The sequence below is a fragment of the Helianthus annuus genome, chromosome 5 (genome assembly GCF_002127325.2).
Source record: "Helianthus annuus cultivar XRQ/B chromosome 5, HanXRQr2.0-SUNRISE, whole genome shotgun sequence".
NCBI lineage: Eukaryota > Viridiplantae > Streptophyta > Magnoliopsida > Asterales > Asteraceae > Helianthus > Helianthus annuus.
In genome coordinates this window covers 158479471-158498906 of record NC_035437.2, presented here as the reverse complement: position 1 = coordinate 158498906, position 19436 = coordinate 158479471, and positions in this window count along the sequence as shown.

Sequence of the window (19436 nt, the reverse complement as noted above, 5' to 3'; positions counted from 1 at the left end):
GAGCGCTGAAGAGATTAGCCTGAACACAGTACGACAGTATAAGCGTTGAACGGTGCGTAAAACGGTGTCGCGTGAGCTGAGTGACGGATGGTGATCCGATCGGGCGACCGTCCGGACGGATGGCCATTCGGTCGGAGGGTTGTCCTTTTGGGATGGATGTGTTCGTGTATGATGTGAACTTTGAAGTTTTCGTTGTAGCATTTTTAAAGATGGAGAAGTGTTTATACAATTCAGGTCATCCAATCGGATGGTCATCCAGATGGATGGCAGTTCGGTCGGATGGCCTTTCGTTTGAACTGATATTCTTTGAAGTTTTATGAAATGTCTAAGTGTTGAACATCACAAGTGATCTGTCCGGATCGTCGTTCGATCGAATGGTGATCCGGTCGGACGTCAATCCATTCGGTAACCTGTTCGTTCAAAAACTTGTAAAATCCATTAAGTTTAGAAAGTTGTGGTTTGACTGAGACGGTGTGACAACGTGCTAAACAACTGAAACCTAATCAGGTCCAACTTATCCGGTCGGACGGGAATCACCCCATTCGATCCGAACCAGCTGTTCCTATCGGTGTTTCATGTTCAACTCGTGAATCGGTTGTCTCTTCGACAGTAATCCGTTCTTAGACCGGCACTTCATCAGAGAATGAGTAGAAGGCCTGAACGAGCTCAAATTCTATCGGTTTTGAGTAAAGGTGAAGAAAGTTTGAAGAAAGTTTTGAATCTAGTTGGAAATGTTTAGATTTAGGTGAAATCAGTGTTTAAACATTGTAGAAATCTATTAGATCTGAGTTATTCTTGCTGGAATGAGGTCACACTTCAATTTTCATAAGAACTCCATGATGACATCACCCTTGAACAGCCCGAATCAGCAGATTTCACTGTGAAATGGTGAGATTTGATGGTGAAATCGATGAGAAAGTGTGTATAGATCAAAGAAGTACAAGATTTGAGATGAAAACTTACAAGAATCGCGAGCAATCGAGAGAAAAGTGGCTGGGAGCGTGCTGGTCGGACGAGAGCTGTCACATTACATGAACAGTGATGTGACAGGTGATATTTATAGGTGGTGAGGAAGAAAGCCGGTGCAAGTGCGACGGATCGAAGGGCCTTCTGATGGCCATCCGATCGGATGGCCATCCGATCGGATGGTCATCCGGACGGATGACCATTCAATCGAATGGTCCTTCGATCGGATGGCTTGAGTGGGTTAGTTTCCGACTTTTCATTTCGTGCGTTGAGCATTGCGATGCGTTGCGAGTAAGTGATGCGATAGTACTAACCAATAGTTACACAAATAACATAAATCCTAATAACCATAAAAGTATCACTTAGTTTTGGAGTCCTGCGATGAGATTGCGTTGCGATAGAGTTGCGATTGTGTTTTCGAATAATCACCTCAAACATAAATAAACATGCACAAGTAACACATAATAGCACACACACGTAAAACAATATCCAGAACTCATTATTCGTATTATGATGCGGTAGCGGTGAGATAGCGTTAAGTAGATTAGCGTTTAACTGCGTTTATTGCATTTACTCCACATAATACAACTAAAGTAACATAAACTAGAGTATCGATTATAGAGTCAAAGAGTACAAGTTATAATTAAGCAAGGAATGACAGATCGGATTAGCAATCTTTTCTTCCTTTGACATTGACTTGTACCTTTACTTCAAAAAGTCGGGTTGTTACAGCCTCTCCTACTTTAGGGAATTTCGTCCCGAAATTAAGGCGCAGGCGTAACGAATAGTTGTGGATACTTAGCCTTCATGGCACTTTCGAATTCCCAGGTGAACTCGGCGCCGCGTTTGCCTTCCCAGCGAACCTTCACAATGGGAATGCGCGAGCATCGAAGTCTCTTGGTCTCTCGGTCCATGATCTTGACTGGCTTTTCCATGAAGTGTAATGTTTCGTCCACTTGTAGATCCTCAAGTGGTACTTGTAAATTCTGCTCGGCTAGACACTTTCTGATGTTTGAGATGTGGAAAGTCGGGTGGATGTTATTAAGTTTTTCCGGTAGTTCGAGTCTGTAGGCCACTTTGCCAATTCTTTCCAGAATCTTAAAGGGTCCAACATATCGAGGCGCGAGCTTTCCTTTCTTGCCGAATCTGATCACCCCCTTCCAAGGTGAAACCTTTAGGAGTACGTGATCGCCAACGTCAAATTCAAGGGGCTTGCGGCGTCTATCGGCATAACTCTTCTGACGACTCCGAGCTTTCAATAGATTGTCTCGGATCTAGAGGATTTTGTCAGTCGTTTCTTGTAGTAACTCAGGACCGGTAACTTACGCATCTCCGATCTCGTGCCATACAATAGGCGATCGACATTTTCTTCCATATAGTGCTTCAAATGGTGCCATTTGAATGCTAGAATGATAACTGTTATTGTACGAGAATTCGACCAAAGGTAAGTGCGCGTCCCAATTACCACCGAAATCTATGCCACACGAGCGAAGCATGTCTTCCAGGGTACGAATCGTTTGTTCAGTCTGACCGTCGGTTTAGGGATGGAAAGTAGTACTAAGATTGAGAGTAGTACCGAGAGCAGATTGAAACGTTTCCCAAAGACGCGAGGTGAACCGACCATCGCGGTCAGAAATGATATCACGAGGCGTCCCGTGTCGACATATAATTTCGTCGGTGTAGATCCGTGCTAATCGTTCTACTTTAAAGTCTTCTCCTATCAGCAGAAAATGACCAGATTTAGTAAGACGATCGACGATAACCCAGATGCTATCGTGACCTGATGGCGTGCGCGGGAGTTTCGTTATGAAGTCCATAGCTATACTCTCCCGTTTCCACATAGGGATCTCGGGTTGCACGAGTAAGCCAAAGGGCCTTTGTTGCTCAGCCTTGACTTTCGAACAAGTCAGGCACTCCGAAACATAGATAGCGATATCCTTCTTCATTCCAGGCCACCAATACCATAGATGAAGGTCATAGTACATCTTGTCGACACCAGGATGAATGGAATATCGAGACTTGTGGGCTTCAGTCAATAATATCTCCCGAAGGTTATTGCGACTTGGAATCAAGATGCGATCGAGATAGTATAGAATACCATTCGACTTGTTTTCCAATTTGTGTTCGGAACCAAGAATTCGTTCTTCCTTCAATGTGCGTTTGGTGAAACATGCGTGTTGAGCAACACGGATTAGAGCTTCAAGGTCGTGCTGGGCTTGGATATTAGAGCTTCGGCAACGACATTTGCTTTGCCAGGGTGGTAAGGGATCTCACAGTCGTAATCGTTAAGAAGTTCAACCCATCAGCGTTGGCGCATATTCAGTTCCTTCTGATTCAAGATATGTTGTAGGCTCTTGTGGTCGGTGAAGACCGTACACTTTGTACCATAAAGGTAGTGTCGCCAAATCTTTAATGCAAAAACAACTGCCCCAAGCTCGAGATCGTGGGTTGTATAGTTCTTCTCGTGGATCTTGAGCTGACGTGAGGCGTACGTGATAACCTGGTAAAGCGAGTACAGGAGCATTGCAGAGCACAGGAGCATTGCAGAGCACATGCTTCAGAGTTTGAAAGGCAAGCTCTTGTTCGGTTCCCCAAACAAAAGGCTTTCTTTATGCCTAAGAGAAGTAAGCGGGACAACGATTTTTGGGAATCCTTCGATAAATCGACGGTAATAGCCCGTTAGTCCTAGAAAAGAATAGACTTCGGACAGGTTCTTGGGTGTAATCCAACTCTTAACAGCTTCAATCTTCGCAGGATCGACGTGAATATCTTGACTATTGACAATGTGACCGAGAAATTGAACCTCCTCCAGCCAAAATACGCACTTGGAGAATTTGGCATAGAGTCGATTCCCTTGGAGTAATTCGAGAACCAAACGTAGATGTTCCACGTGTTCGGCTTTTGACTTTGAATAATCAGGATATCATCGATAAACTGACCATATCATTGAGTTCTCGTGTAATTTGATAAATGACGATAATACCCTTTTTGTTAATAAAATGAGTTTAACGTATGATTAACATGTCAAACCTTTTCCTACTGATATTATATGTTAAATAAAATATTTTAAACATTCAAGGCTGATCAAAATCTTAGAATTCCTTAAACATCTCAAATATCGTCAATTACCGACTTTTACGATAATTAGGTGCATAGTATGGTTTAAAACCATACTTAACACCTAAGACTAGTTACCTACTGATTTTATAAATAACTTTTAATATTTTTATAGTAGGTATAAGTCATGAACTCAGACTTCCAAATTTGACCTCAAAAGCATATGTGAAATGACCAAAATGCCCATACGGTGCATAGTTTGGCCATAAATGGTAATCTTCACATATGTATAATATCTTACTGATGTAACATGATAAAATAAATATTTTTACTGAATGTTTTAGACCAGAACCTCAGTTTACTATTAAACCCCTTTTATAAACTTTAAAATGACCAAAATACCCTTGCGGGACTTAAATTGGTTTTAAATTCTTTTGGGGTATAATCGTTGATATCCTACTGATATCATATCATATTTAAAGCATATTAACTAATGGAACTTGTACATGACTCATCCGGTTACCCGTTATGCATATACGCGTTCGGTACGGTTTATGCAACTAGTTTGCATGAATTAGCCGAAACGCGCCTTATCATTTTTACTTCAAAATCCAGAATGTATTTAGTTTACCCGTTTTATACAAGTCTCCATACTTGTCGGTTCTAAATTACATTCCAATCCGGTCACCGCTTAATCTTGTGTTTCGAACCGTAAACCTTTCTTTAAACTAATCGGTCTAAGTTTATAACTTAAATAAGACCCGTTAGTAATCTAATAGGTTATTAAAACCTTCGTTCTAGATTAGGAGCCCAGTAAAAGCTACCTACACTTGTTGAGAAGGATATACGGCTGAGAATACAAACTTTACATTTAAGCTCAGGTAAATACTTTTAGCTTATTTTCCCATATACAGGCTTGGGATACGGTAAATTATTACCGCTTGGTCGGGTATTGAATATTTAATCGATTAATAGTTAAATCATTGAGATAACCCGTTTTAATCTGTTTAAGCATTTGGGGGTTAATATGACCGTGTCCTGGATATCCTCGGCTCATTCATTTGAAATGGCCACGACTTAAGCACGGGGTGTAGGCATACACCTGACTGTTGCGTATGTAAAATGGTATACCCACTCGTGAGGATAACTTCTTGTGGGTTTATATTAGTGGTGTGTCTATTAACCTTGTCTCGGCTTCTATCCCGGGCCCTGAATGTACGACAAACATGTGAATCTGTATACAAGATTATTTTATATAATTGTCCCAAGTTATAAAATGATATTTGTGCCTTGTGCATTTAAATCAATTTTCATAAATGTTTTCAAAAAGAGTCAGTTAATTGTATTTACCAGTATAAACTGACGTATTTTTCAAAAGACTAAGTGGCAGGTACTACGCGAAATTGGCTGGAAGCTCCTTAGCACTAATTAAAGGATCTTGCAAGTTCTTAGTGTTTAAAGTCTGTCGTACAATAATTTGTTTTCTGTTTTAGATCTGCCTGTGGATCCACTTACAACCGTTTGTATAATATTTATTTATACTTTGCGTTTCGGTTTGTATTAATATTTTCTTCCAAGACTTCCGCTATGCATTAAACTGTGATTATTGACTATGATGATATCAATTACGTCACGATACTCCCCACCGGGCCAACCGGTTATATGTGGAAATATCGGGTTGTGACATTAGGACACTTGTAGGCCTTTGAGAACTCCCCATAACACCCGTTGCAACCTCCTCAAGCCCTCAACTAGTATAAATAGGTGCCTCGGTGCACCATTTTTCCTTGCACCTTCTTTATTCACAACTCTCTCATCCTCCTGGAGATTCCCAGCTAAAGGGAGACTCCACTTGAGTTCAAATTCGAGCTAGGACCTTTTGTAAGTGTTCCTACCTCTTGCATTTTTGTCTGTAGGCTTTTAAAAGCCGAAAGTCAAACTTTTTTGATAAATTCTTTGAGTTTCGGTTTAGACCTTAATAGTCCAGCCATTATTCGAGGTGAACATAGCTACATGATCATAATTAGGTAGGTGTTAATCCCTCAAAAGGGCACCTCCTGAAAATCACGTTTGCTTGGTCAATTGAAGGGTCAAAGTTATTAACATTAAAAAAGTCAAACGGGTCAGTTTTTAAAATAATCATAACCTGATAATGAAGGTGTTCTAAAATATGCTTTAATACATTAATAACTTGGTAATAATTATTAGAACATGTGTAAACATGTTCGGCTCGTCAATGCCAGTTCTAGGGTCGGTTCGCAACCGAAAGTCGTGAAGTTTGACTTCTGCTTTGACTTTCGATTCTGACCTGAATTAGATTAGTTTGCTACTGATTTAAGGTTCCATTATGATCATATTATTATGTAGCATAACCCTCTAAGGTTAAATTACATGATCATAATAGTAATCTGAGTTTTTATGCAAGTTCCGTTATTATGCTAAACTTTTGACTAAATTGCCCTTTTTATTAAAAATAAGGTTTTCAACACCAATGAACTTGCAAATGATTTTTATACTGATATGTAACGTGTTTAACATATTTTGATGTTATTATTCTGATAATAAACTGGGTGTCACACCCCGATATTTCCACGTATTACCGGTGGGCCCGGTGGGGAGTATCGTGACGTAGTTGATATCATCGTACTCAATAATCACAGTTTAATGCACAACGGAAGTCTAAAGTAATAATAATACAAACCGATTTGAAAGTATAATAAAATATTACACAATGGGTTGTAAATGGGTTCACAGGCGGATCAAAACAAAAGAGATATTGTTCAACAGACTTAAAGTGATAAAAGCTTGCAAGACTCTTTAGTTAATCACTCAGGAGTTTCCAGCCCATTACGCGTAGTACCTGCACTTAACCTTTTTGGAAAATACGTCAGTTTACACTGGTAAATACAATTAACTGACTCTTTTTGAAAAGTGTTTATAAAATTGATTTAAATGTGCAATATTCTTTTATAACTTGGGACAATTATTTTTAATTGAGTAATGGTTGGACCGTTAGTGATTAATCAACAAGTCAAAGCTTAGTTACGATATCTTTGACTTTCGGTCATTTAGCTAATAAAACTTTAACTATGGAAGCTAAGAACACTTACTAGAGTACTTAGCAAGAATTTTGAACTTAAGAAAGCTTCCTTGAGCAGCAGGAGGCTTCAGAGAGTGAGCTTTGAGTGAAAAATATTTCAAGTGTGCATGAACAAGAACAAGAAGGTCCTCTATATAGTGTTTTGCATGTCCTAAGATCAAAGCATGTGTCCCTAGGCTGTTACCAGATGTTCCCAAGTGTCCCTAGGATGTTAAAACCAGTTGCAAAGTCCCTGGTATCAAAAAACTAGGTTGCAAAGGCGATGGAATGGCTGTAACCTGCAGCTGTCCATTTTTCTGCCCAGATACAGTCTTTACGGAACGTAAGCCTAAGCCCTTATGGTCCGTATCCGTAATTCAAATTTATATCGCCCAGTTAAGCCATCTTACGGACCGTAAGGCGAAAGTTTTGCGGTCCGTAAGCCTTCCATCAGAGACAAAAATTTTGAGAACTTTTATATTTGACCATGCAACTTTCTAAACTCGAATCTATAATCACTTTCAGCAGGAAGGGTCCACATGATCAGGTCTGCATGATCTTGGGAGTGTTGTCATGCATTAGTATTGTCTTGGAGCCTTTGTAATATCATGTGAATGAAGGATTTGTCGGATTTGCACATGGGATTCTATTTCTTGAAGGTTGAATTATTTATCACAAAATTTAACCGGATGCTTTTGAAATCTTTATTAGATATTCATGAGAGTGTATTTATTTTATACAAAGCTTTGGGAATATTAAAAGGTCACTCAGAGGTAGAATTAACATGTTGACACTTTTAATCCCTCCAGTTATCTTTTAACATGATCCATGTTTATGACACGTGCCTTTATTATATTGGACATGATTTTGCGAGGTGATACACTGGGTTTTTGTATAATATCATAAATTATGCTTTTAAAGGACCAAAATGCCCTTTCGGCACCTAAGTTGGTTTTAACATAATTTATTATACCAAACTCATTACCTACTAATGTAATATCATAAGTAGAATTATTTGCGATATCAAGTCAGTTTATATTCTGAGTTTAAGTACAAGTTCTTGTATTATGTCCCTAAATGACGATAATGCCCTTTTGGCACTTAAAATGGTTTTAATCATGCTTTTTATACATAACCTTTTTACCAACTAATATGTTATATTAAATAACATATTTTAACCATATAAACCTGGTCTTAACATCAGTTTTCATTACACATCGCAAATATCGTCATTTAACGACTTTAACGCCCTTTCGGCGTATAGTATGGTTTTAAACCATATTTACCAACCAAGACTTGTTACCTACTGATTTTATAACTTATTTAAAATATTTTTACAATAGGTACATGTTATAAACTCAGATTCCTAAATAAGCTTTCAAAGTATGTGTGAAATGACCAAAATGCCCTTACGGTGCATAGTTTGGTCTTAAACTATAAACCACACATATATTTGATATCCTACTGATATTATAGAAAAAATAAGTATTTTTCCAGAATGTTTATGATCATAACATTAGTTTATATGCATGCTCCTTTTATAGGTCGCTAAATGACCAAAACGCCCTTATGAGGCTTAATTTGGTTTTAAAACTTTAACGGGCATACAAGTTGATATCCTACTGGTATTATAACTTGTATAAAGTATAATTGCATATGGAACTTGTTCATGACTCATCCGGTTACCCGTTATCGCTTATACGCGTACGGTTAGACTTATGTAACTAGTTTACATAAGTTTACCGAAACGGGTTTTAACCTTATTATTTTTATCTCAATTTCCAGAATGTTAATAGTTTACCCATATTATAAAAGTCTTAGTGCTTGTTGGTTCAAACTACATTCTATTCTGGTCATCGCTTAATCTAGCGTATCGTACCGTTATTGACACTTTAAGCTGGCTAGTCTAAGTGTACGACTTAAATAAGACCCCTTAGCATTCTAATTGGTTATTTATACCATCATTCCAGACTAGAGCCTTCCAGTAAATGCAACCTATACTTATCCATTGATTAAACGACTAAGTTATTATAAACTTTGCATTTTAAAGTCAAGTACTAGCTCAGGTAAATACCTTTAACCTATTTTCCTTATACGGGCTTGGGATACGGTAAATTATTACCGCTTGGTCGGGTATGGGATCATATGCCGGATTGTGGCTACAAAATCTCCATAATCCTTTTTAATATGTTTTGTTTGATAACTTAAACATTGGGGATTAACACGACCGTGTCCTGGATATCCTCGGCTCATTTAAGTTACTAATGGCCACGACCAAGCACGGGGTGTAGGCATACACCCGATAGATGCTTAATGCTAAAAATTTTTTACCCACAAGTTGGGGATAACTCCTATGTGGGTTTATAAGTGGTGTATCGGTTAATCATGTCTCGGTTTCTATACTGGCCCCTATATGTATTGACAAACATGTAAAACTGATACAAGATCATTTTGAATTGTCCCAAGTTATAAAAGATTTTCATGTGCCTTGTGCATTTAAATCAATTTTGAAAATGTTTTCAAAATGGGTCGGCTGATTGTATATACCAGTGAAAACTGACGTATTTTCAAAAGAATAAGATACAGGTACAATACGTAATAGACTAGAAGCTGCTTGGTATTGATAGAAGGGGATCTTGCAAATCCTTAGAAATGCCTAAAGTCTGTTGAACTCAATTTTGTTACATTTATGATCCGCCTGTGGATCTTTTATTACGAATCGTCTGTATATTTATTTTGAACTTTGGACATTTCGGTCTGTAATAATAATTTATACTCCAAGACTTGCGTTGTGCTATTCTGTGTATATTGACTATGATGATATCAACTTGCATCATGGTACTCCCCACCAGGCCCACCGGGTTTGTGGTTGGAAATTTAGGGTGTGACTGGTTAGGATTTAGGGTTAAGAGATCCTAGTTAGGGTTCGATGAGTCGGTTCGTTTGAGTTGGTTCCCCATGGTTTCCCACTTTTTTAGTGTTTCCCAATGTACCGTACACTATATTTATAATGCAGTTAAAAATTGGTGATGATGTGTAGTTTGTAAAGGTTTGTACATTGTGGGAAAAATGAGGGCTTTGTGGGAAATTTTTAAATCTGATGTGGTGTTGTGTTGAGGTAGCGGTTTGTTTGGGGTTTTTGAAGTTTGTATATTGTGGATGCTCTTAGTAACATCCATACAGTAACCAATGGGGTGGTGGTCCATTGGCAAAGACAAAGCCTTTAAAACACCTAGGTTGGGAAGGGATAGTCTTGGGTTCAAGTCCCACATGTGACAGGGGATTAAAAATTAACATTTCAAACAAAAAAAGTAACATCCACACAGTAATAGTTATTATAATAAAAGACAATGAGGTAGTGGTGGAGTTGTTGGGGAAAGACTTGGTGTTCCTTGTGACCCAGGTTCGACTCCCAGTCTCCCCATTATTTTCTGCGACATCCAGGTGAAGGGAGAATACGGATGGCGTCGGTTCATCTTGGATGGGAGGCAAGGTTATACCGATTATTCCACTGCCGTGCTTTTGGGCGAGTGGAGGTTGGGTTTCCACACATCTGGGAAAACCAAGGGGCTGGCGGCGGTCTAGTAGTCGAACTTGGCCACAGTGCCCGATGTCACGATGGTTGGCACGTCGCTACTTGCCGTTCAAAAAAAGTTAATGTAATAAAAAGGCAAAAGTATAAACAAAGGACCACACATAGGCCGACATGTGGCAGCCACAAATTAGTTACACCGACTTGCGTTTTTAGTAGGTATAATATAATTATGGATAGCGATAAATGGACCCAAAAGAAAAGAAACAAATTAATACATTTAAAACTGGACGAACATAAAAAAAAGGAGAAACTTTCAAGAACGGAAAAGGAATTTAACGTTTACCAAAGTATTAACTAAAAGCGTAAGCTGAGTCGACGTTTTTGCCAAAAAGGTGGGCTTAGCTGGCACTTTTTACTAAATGTGTAGGCTTAACCGACGCATTTTACAAAAATGTCACCGCATCAATCTCAGCCACAACACCATTATGATCTTGTGGCTGCAAATCGTTCTCACCGTTTTCACAATTTGGGGCGTTTTCACTGGACCATATATATATATATATATATATATATATATATATATATATATATATGGGCTAACTCTAAATAACTACAGAACTTTCAGAACTCCTAATAAAAAAATAATTTTATATATAAGTTTTTGTATTTAGGATCTTTTTATCATCTATTATATGTATTTTTTTGATTACATACATGTTAAAAGTAGTTACATATGTTTAATTGCCAAAATTATATATATGTGCCATAACTACTTACATGTATGTAAAAAAAATAGTTTACGTATGTGTAATTATAAAATTACATATAAAATGATAAAATTACTATTAACATGTATGTAATCGTAAAAATACACATAATAAATGATAAAATTATACTAAACATAAAAATATACTAATAAAAATATTGTTTATTAGGAGTTCTGCGAGTTCTGTAAATATTTATGGTTCTGAAATGATCCTAGCCCTATATATATATATATATATATATATATATATATATATATATATATATAGGACAAAGATCCGTTAGGAACCACCCCTTATTGCGAGAACCGCGAGAACCAGTGTGAACACAAACAGTAATTCCTAAAAAAATCTAAAAAACACCCAAAAAATTTTTTTTATTTTTTTACTATTTTTTTTGAAAAAATCGCTATATTTTGTTAATAAAAAAAATAAAAAAAAAATTCAAAAAAAAAAAAATTTCGAGTAACAGTTATCCATGCACATGTGCATATGTGTCGTTTCTTTGTCAAATTCCGTAATTCATTACAAATAATAGTCAATTGCACTTTCATTTACACTACTACGTGTAATACACTATCTTTTACATTACCAATGTTAGAAATGCACATGTGCATCTATATGTATCAACAGGAAATAAGGTGTTTTGGTACACTACTTTCTCTTTCATCTATCATTCCATCCATAATACACAAGCATGCACATGTGCATTTCTGTCATTTCTTTGACAAATTCCGTAATTCATTACATATATTAGACAATTGCACTTTCATTTACACTACCATATGTAATACACTACTTTTTACATTACCAATATTAGAAATGCACATGTGCATTATATGTATCAACATGAAATAAGGTGTTTTGGTACACCACTTTGAATACACTTTCCCTTTCATCTATCATACCATCCATAATACACTACCATTACCTCCTACCATCCATAATACAATACCATTACCTCCTACCATCCATAATACAATACCATTAACAATATTTTCACTTTATTACATGTATGTAAACACCATTTATACCATCCAATCAACATATTACATAAAAAATTGACAACTATAACCAAACCATCAACCACTAGATATAACTAACCAAAAAACATGTATATGGGTCTACTTCTCCATTCAAAATCACAAACTTTTTGTATCAAAACACGTTATATCATGGTTATACCTAATTATGCACATGTGCATTTTGAATATTGGTAATGTAAAAAGTAGTGTATTACTAATGGTATTGTAAATTAAAGTGCAATTGTCTATTCCTGATAATGTATTACCGAATTTTTTGAAGTAATGATACATATGCACATGTGCATGGATAACTGTTACTCGAAAAAAAAAGTTTTTTTTTTTTTTTTTTTATGGAACGAAATATAGCGATTTTTTGTTAAAAAATATTAAAAAAAATAAAAAAAAAATTTGTGTGCTTTTTTGATTTTTTTTAGATTTTATTTTGTGTTCACATTGGTTCTCGCGGTTCTCGCAATAAGGGTGGTTCTCGCATGAACCTTACCCTATATATATATATATATAGAAACGGGTTCAGGAGAAAACGGCAAAAAACGGCAAAAAGTGTGAGAACGGTGAGAACGCATCCTGGCCCAACATGTGGTGCGGGGCATGATCAGGGTCCGAGGGGTTTTTTTGTCTTTTTAGTATTCTTCTCCTTTCCCGATTTTCGCATTTGACATGCTGCTTTATTTTTTGCGTGCAAGATAATTTTGGCGTTATCTTGAACTAATAATTACTTGGTGTTTTACTATTTTTTTCATATTCTTCTCGTTGAATTAATTCTTTTTGTGTCACATAGTTATTTTTTTGGCGTTATGCCTTTTTCCATGTCACTTTTTGGCGTTTTGTATCTTTTTGTTAATAATTGATTACCATAGATTACTATTTTATAAAATTACAATAATATGAAATCAAAATAAACTAATAGTCTTCCGTAGGTGGGATTACATCAGAGATGTACCCATCGCTTTGTTCATCACTTTCTTTAGATTCATCATCATCAAATTTTAGATTTGCGTATAACGCCACTAGCGCGTCTCTTCTTTGTTGCAGCCAATTCTTGAATAGAGGGGTCAATCTTGACCCAAAGCCTTCCAAGTGGGTCATTTTGGGTTGCTTTGAAAGTTATATGGGTTGGTTTGGGTAAGATATTTTAACTAAATGGGTCACAATGGGTCACTTGAAATTCCATCTTGTTATTTTCGGGTCAAAGCGGGTCGACAACATTAAAGAAATGGGTCGATGTAGGTTAGTGTCTTAAAGAAACGGGCCAGGTTTCGGATCGGAATGGGTTTCGAGCCGGCACAAGTATCCGCACGAGACGGGTTATGGCACGAAACGGGTTTTAGATCGGAACGAGTTCAGTTCAAATTGAGTTTCGGGCCGAGAAGGGTTTCGGCACGACGCAGGTTTTGGAACAGAACGGAGTCGGTTCGGGACGGGTTTCTGGCCGACACGGGTTTCTGCACGGGAGGGGTTTCGGATCGCAACGGGTTTTGGGCCGACACGAGTTTCCGCACAAGACCAGTTTCGGGTCGGGACGACTTTCGTACCATTTCAACGCGTACCATTTCGACATGTACCGTTTCAACGCAAACCGTTTCGACCCGTACCGTTTCGAATCGAACCATTTCGACGCGAACCGTTTCGAGGCGAACCGTTTCGACGCGAACCGTTTCGACGCGTACCGTTTCGACGCGTACCATTTTGACGCGAACCGTTTTAACGCGAACCGCTTACAAGACTCAAATCTAATAAGATGTATTTTCATGTTTACTGAATTATGATAAAATATCTGAGAGGTTTACTAGCTTACAAGACTCAAATCTAGTAAGATGTATGCAATTGAGATACCTCGAGATTTCATCATCTTTATACAGTTCTTACGTTTCTCTATCGAAATACTAAATTAGTTCGAAATCGATATAAACAGTTTGAAATCTGAAATAAACTGTTCGAAGCACATAAAATTGCATCGAAAATCAATTAAATTAACCAAAAATAAACCGAAATTAGTCCGAAATCGATCGAAAATTAACTGAAACAATCCGAACTCAACCGAAATCAAATTCGATTACACCAAAACTCTTCCGATTCGAACACGATTACTCACAGAGCTTCCCGAGCTCTGATACCACTTGTGAGTTCAGTACCCGTTTCGAACCAAACCATTTCGAATCGAACCATTTCGAATCGAACCATTTCGAATCGAACCGTTTCGACACGAATCGTTTCGACACATACCGTTTCAACGCGAACCGTTTCGAACCGAACAAAATTGCCCCTTGATATACAATCTCTTTAAAAAAAACATTTTTAACGAACCCGACCCGACCCGAAACCCATTCCAACCCAAAACCTGTTCTGACCCGAACCCATTTTGACCCGAACCAAAACAACCCCTTTTTAATTGACCCATTTTGACCCGAATCCGTTTTGACCCGAACCCATTTTGACCCATGACCCGATCCGACCCAACCCGACCCGTTTGCCAGGTCTATTCTTGAATATCACTGCATCCTTGGATTTTGGATCGTTTGAGGGTGCTAAATCACATAGTTGTTCAATGACAGATAGCAACCCTGTCTTCAACATTTCTTCCATTGGCAATGAATATTGCACCCCGTTTTTATAAGTCACTTCAAGCGTTCCTTCTTCCTCATGCATCACCCAACTGCTAAGTTTTGGTCTAGGAGTATCGTCAATATCATGATCATCTTTATCATCTTCTGCCGGAAATTTTCTCTTCAGTCTTTTTATTACAGTTCTGGTTCTTTCACAATCGTTGGCCATTGGAACCCCAAGGGCCAGGATATCCTTCTGAACCCCTTCATTCATTCCAAGCATAGCTTTGATTGTCCTTACCTTTACCCTTCTCCTATCAGAGAACCTTATGATGAATCGTTTCTCTTTCCTTTCAAACCTCCATGCAATAACCTTAGCCATTTTTAAAGTTTTTAGCGTTTTGGACAATATGTGGCGTTTTAGTCAATTTTTTTGGCATGTTCGAGCTTGTGTTCTCATGGTCTTCTTTTATATTGACTTTTTTCCCATGCATGACAGGTAATTATGGCGTTTTGAAAAAGATAAATAAATTTAATTTCCCAAGTATTTTGCTTTTAATATAATAAATGTTAGTAATTATGTTTTCCGTCGTTTCATTTTACTATTTTTTGCAGTTACCGTGTTTTGTTTTCAGACTCAACTGTTTTTATGGTGTAACACGTCTAATCTTGACTGCTGTAATTATGGCGTTTTGTTTTCCAATGGCGGTTAGATAACGATTGGACTTTTTTTATTTTATATTCTTTGCACATTGTTTCACGTTTTTTTTATAATAGTAGTTTAAAGTAATTTTATTATAGTTTGTTAGTTTTTTGGGGGCGTTTTTATGGCATCATGGCGTTTTACAAGCATTTGCTTATTTTGGCGTTTTATTATATATTTCATTATAGTATTAATGTGCTTTTGTTGTTTATTAACTGAAATTACAAAACAAACAAGAGATAAAGAAAATTAAAAAAAAAAAAAACAAAATAGAAGCAATTTATGATTTAAATCTTCAGTGTCATCGGTCTCTTTTTTCTTTTGAAATATAAGAACTGTGACAAATAAATGGCGTTTTGGATTTGGCGTGATTTATTTTCTTTGTTCATGTGTTGAAGTGTCTTTGTGGATGTTGGAGATATAGATCAACCCTTTGTGGGTGGATGTCATCTGCCCGTCGTCTTCATTATAATCATCGATTCCAAAGTAGCATTTTCACTGGTAGAGGTCTTTTCTACTCATCCAAACCTTCTTCAAGAACAAAGATGACAGAATGACATATGGGTGTCATCAGTCCCTCTTTTTTGAATTTTATCCATCTCATGCAGCAAAATCTTAGTACACTCACGTAACAAATCTTTAAGCGAAACTTCATGTACAACATTACTAAGTATCAAAGAAAAGATGTTTGCCATCGTTGTATATTTTGGCGTTTTACATTGAGTTGTATTTTTTTAAGAAGCACTGTGTTTTTTGTGTGTTTTTTTGGTGTGATAAACGGAAGGTGGTGAGACGTTTCTATTTATAGAATCTTTTTTGGCGCGTACTTTAGGCGGGATATTATTTTTATAACAAAAAATGTAATTAACATTTATCCGGATGTAAGGTTTGGCGTTATATATTATGGCGTTTCATATTTTGTGGCGTTTTGTAGCAGAGAGCTTAAATAAAAACACAGAAAAAAGTACGCAGTGATAAAATTGGCGTTTTGTATTTATTTGGCGTTTTATTTTTCAATGGCGTTTTATGTGAGAAATGATGTTTTACCTTTTTTACCCTTAATGAAGCGCGTCCACGTAATAAAATTGATGTTATTTACGAAAATGCCACCGCGTCAATCTAGTCCATAGATTGTTTTGATCGGACGATCAATAAGCGTTCTCAATGTTCTCACACTATCTACCATTTTCTCTAAATCCTGACCTTATATATATATATATATATATAATGCAGTAAAAAATTGGTGATGATGTGTAGTTTGTAAAGGTTTGTACATTGTGGGAAAAGTGAGGGTTTGCGGGAAATTTTTAAATCTGATGTGGTGTTGTGTTGTGTTGTGTTGAGGTAGCGGTTCGTTTGGGGTTTTTGAGGTTTGTATATTGTGGATGCTCTTAGTAACATCCGCACAGTAACAGTTAATATAATAAAAGCTAATGAGGTAGTGGTGGAGTGGTTGGGGAAAGACTTGGTGTTCCTTGTGACCCAGGTTTGACTCCCACTCTCCCCATTATTTTCTGCGGCATCCAGGGAAAGGGCGAATACGGGTGGCGTCGGTTCATCTTGGATGGGAGGCGAGGTTTTACCGATTATTCCACTGTCGTGTCTTCGGACGGGTGGAGGTCGGGTTTACGCGCATCTGGGAGAGCCAAGGGGCTGGCGACGATCAAGTAGTCAACCTTGGCCACAACGCTCGGTATCATGGTGGTTGGCACGTCGTTTCTTGCCGTTCAAAAAAAGTTAATATAGTAAAAAGGGAAAAAGTATAAAGAAAGGACTACACACAGGCCGACATGTGGCAGCCACAAATTAGTTACACCGGACTAATTTTTAGTAGGTATAATATAATGATAGTTAGCGATAAATGGACCCAAAAGAAAAGAAACAAATTAATAGATATAACATTGGGCCCATGGCTTTATAGCCTAGTGGCATCTTGGTGGTGGGATAAGACTTTGGGACCAATAGGTCCTGGGTTCGATTTCCACAAGGGGGTTTTCCCATGTTTATTGGGTTTCCTCCTGAATTGGTGTGGCGTTATGCCTAGTGGAGATGGATATGATCGGGTGGTTCCTCTGGTGGCACGATGATACTCCAGTGGTCCGTCAGTGATCCAAATTTGCCGTTCAAAAAAAAAAAAAAATAGATATAACATTGGACGAACATAACTTTCAACAACAGAAATGGAATTTAAGTTTTACCAAAGTATTAACTAAAAGCACAAGCTGAGTCGACGTTTTTGCCAAAAAAAAGGTGGGCTTAGCCGGCACTTTTTACTAAATGTATAGGCTTAATCGCGCTTTTTACAATAAAAAATGTAGGCTAAATCCTAGTTATCTCAACCGATGTAACTGATGTGGCAGCTTTTGTTCAGATGAAACGAGAGGTGATTAGTTTGATGAAAGCTAAAATTTCGTACTTTGACTTTTTAGTAATTTTCCCGACTAAGACTAGTGGGTATGGGGGCCGGCTTGGCCCGGCTTGGCCCGGCGCCGGACCCCCACACCGCCCCCCTGGTCCGGCTTCCATCAACATCGGCCACCCACAGCCGGGTGGGCCGAGCCTCATTCAAAAAATCCGACCGTTATTAAACGGCTAGTTTAATAAAAAAAAAAAAATCAATTTCCTTTTAAATAAATACCATAATCCCACACCTTTTTTAAACCAAATTCTCTCATTCTACTCCCATTCTTCTCTATTTCTCATCCTTTTTTATAAAAAAACTCTATATTTTTTATACCATTCTCTCCCAAACATGAATCCATTCAACCCAAACAACCCCAACCCGAACAACCCCAACCCGAATAATCCAAATCCGAACCAACCTAATTTTTTTTCTAGTCCCGCTTACACTCCGACTATGGATCCTTCGTGGGGGGCTTCGCCATTTCCGTTTTCGGGTTTCCAACAAACACCCAACGCCTTCTCACAAATGTCTCAACTACAACAAGTTCAACAATATCAAGCGCTCCAACAAATCATGCAACGCAACACGTTTGAACAACTACAATCCCAATCGCAACCCCCGGTTCAACTTGAAGATGATGATGAAGAAGTCGTCCCCGAATCACCACCGCAAGAGCTCACGCGCAAAAAAAAGAAAGGTAAGGGAAAGATGGTTGAACCCGAAACCGCGCAAAAACCGAGAGCAAAGGCGAGGCAATGGACGAAAGTAGAAGAGGAGGCGCTAGCTATGGCGTTTACTAAGGCCTCTAATTGACATAAACGACGACCCGGAAGATGACGAGGATGCGTTGCCCATTCACGAGTCGGGACCGAAAAGTATAGTCACAAGAAAACCGTGTCGTCCGACTATGCTCGAGCGGAAGATTTTAGGATTATGCGGTTGGATCTCGACTCGGTTCCGGAGGATGAACGTGAGGTTTATCGGAGGATGAAGGAAGAGGTGAAAAAAAAATGGACGTCGTAGGCATTAGGAAACATAATTTTTTTTATTTTTTATTTTCGGTTTCTTTTTTATTTTTTAGGAAATGTAATTTTTTTTTTTTCGGTTTCTTTTTTTTTTAGGGAATGTAATTTTTTTTTTATGGAATGAAATTATTTATGTTGTTTGATGTGGTGTTTTTTAAATTTTATAAATTTTTTATTACCTTGGTTATTAAATTAAACAATAGAAAATTATAAAATAATGAGGTGGGGCCCCATCCTCCATCCCCCTCCATCCCTCATTTGGCTCATCCCCCACGAGCCGTCTACGTGGCGCCTACGTGGAGGCTCATCCCCGT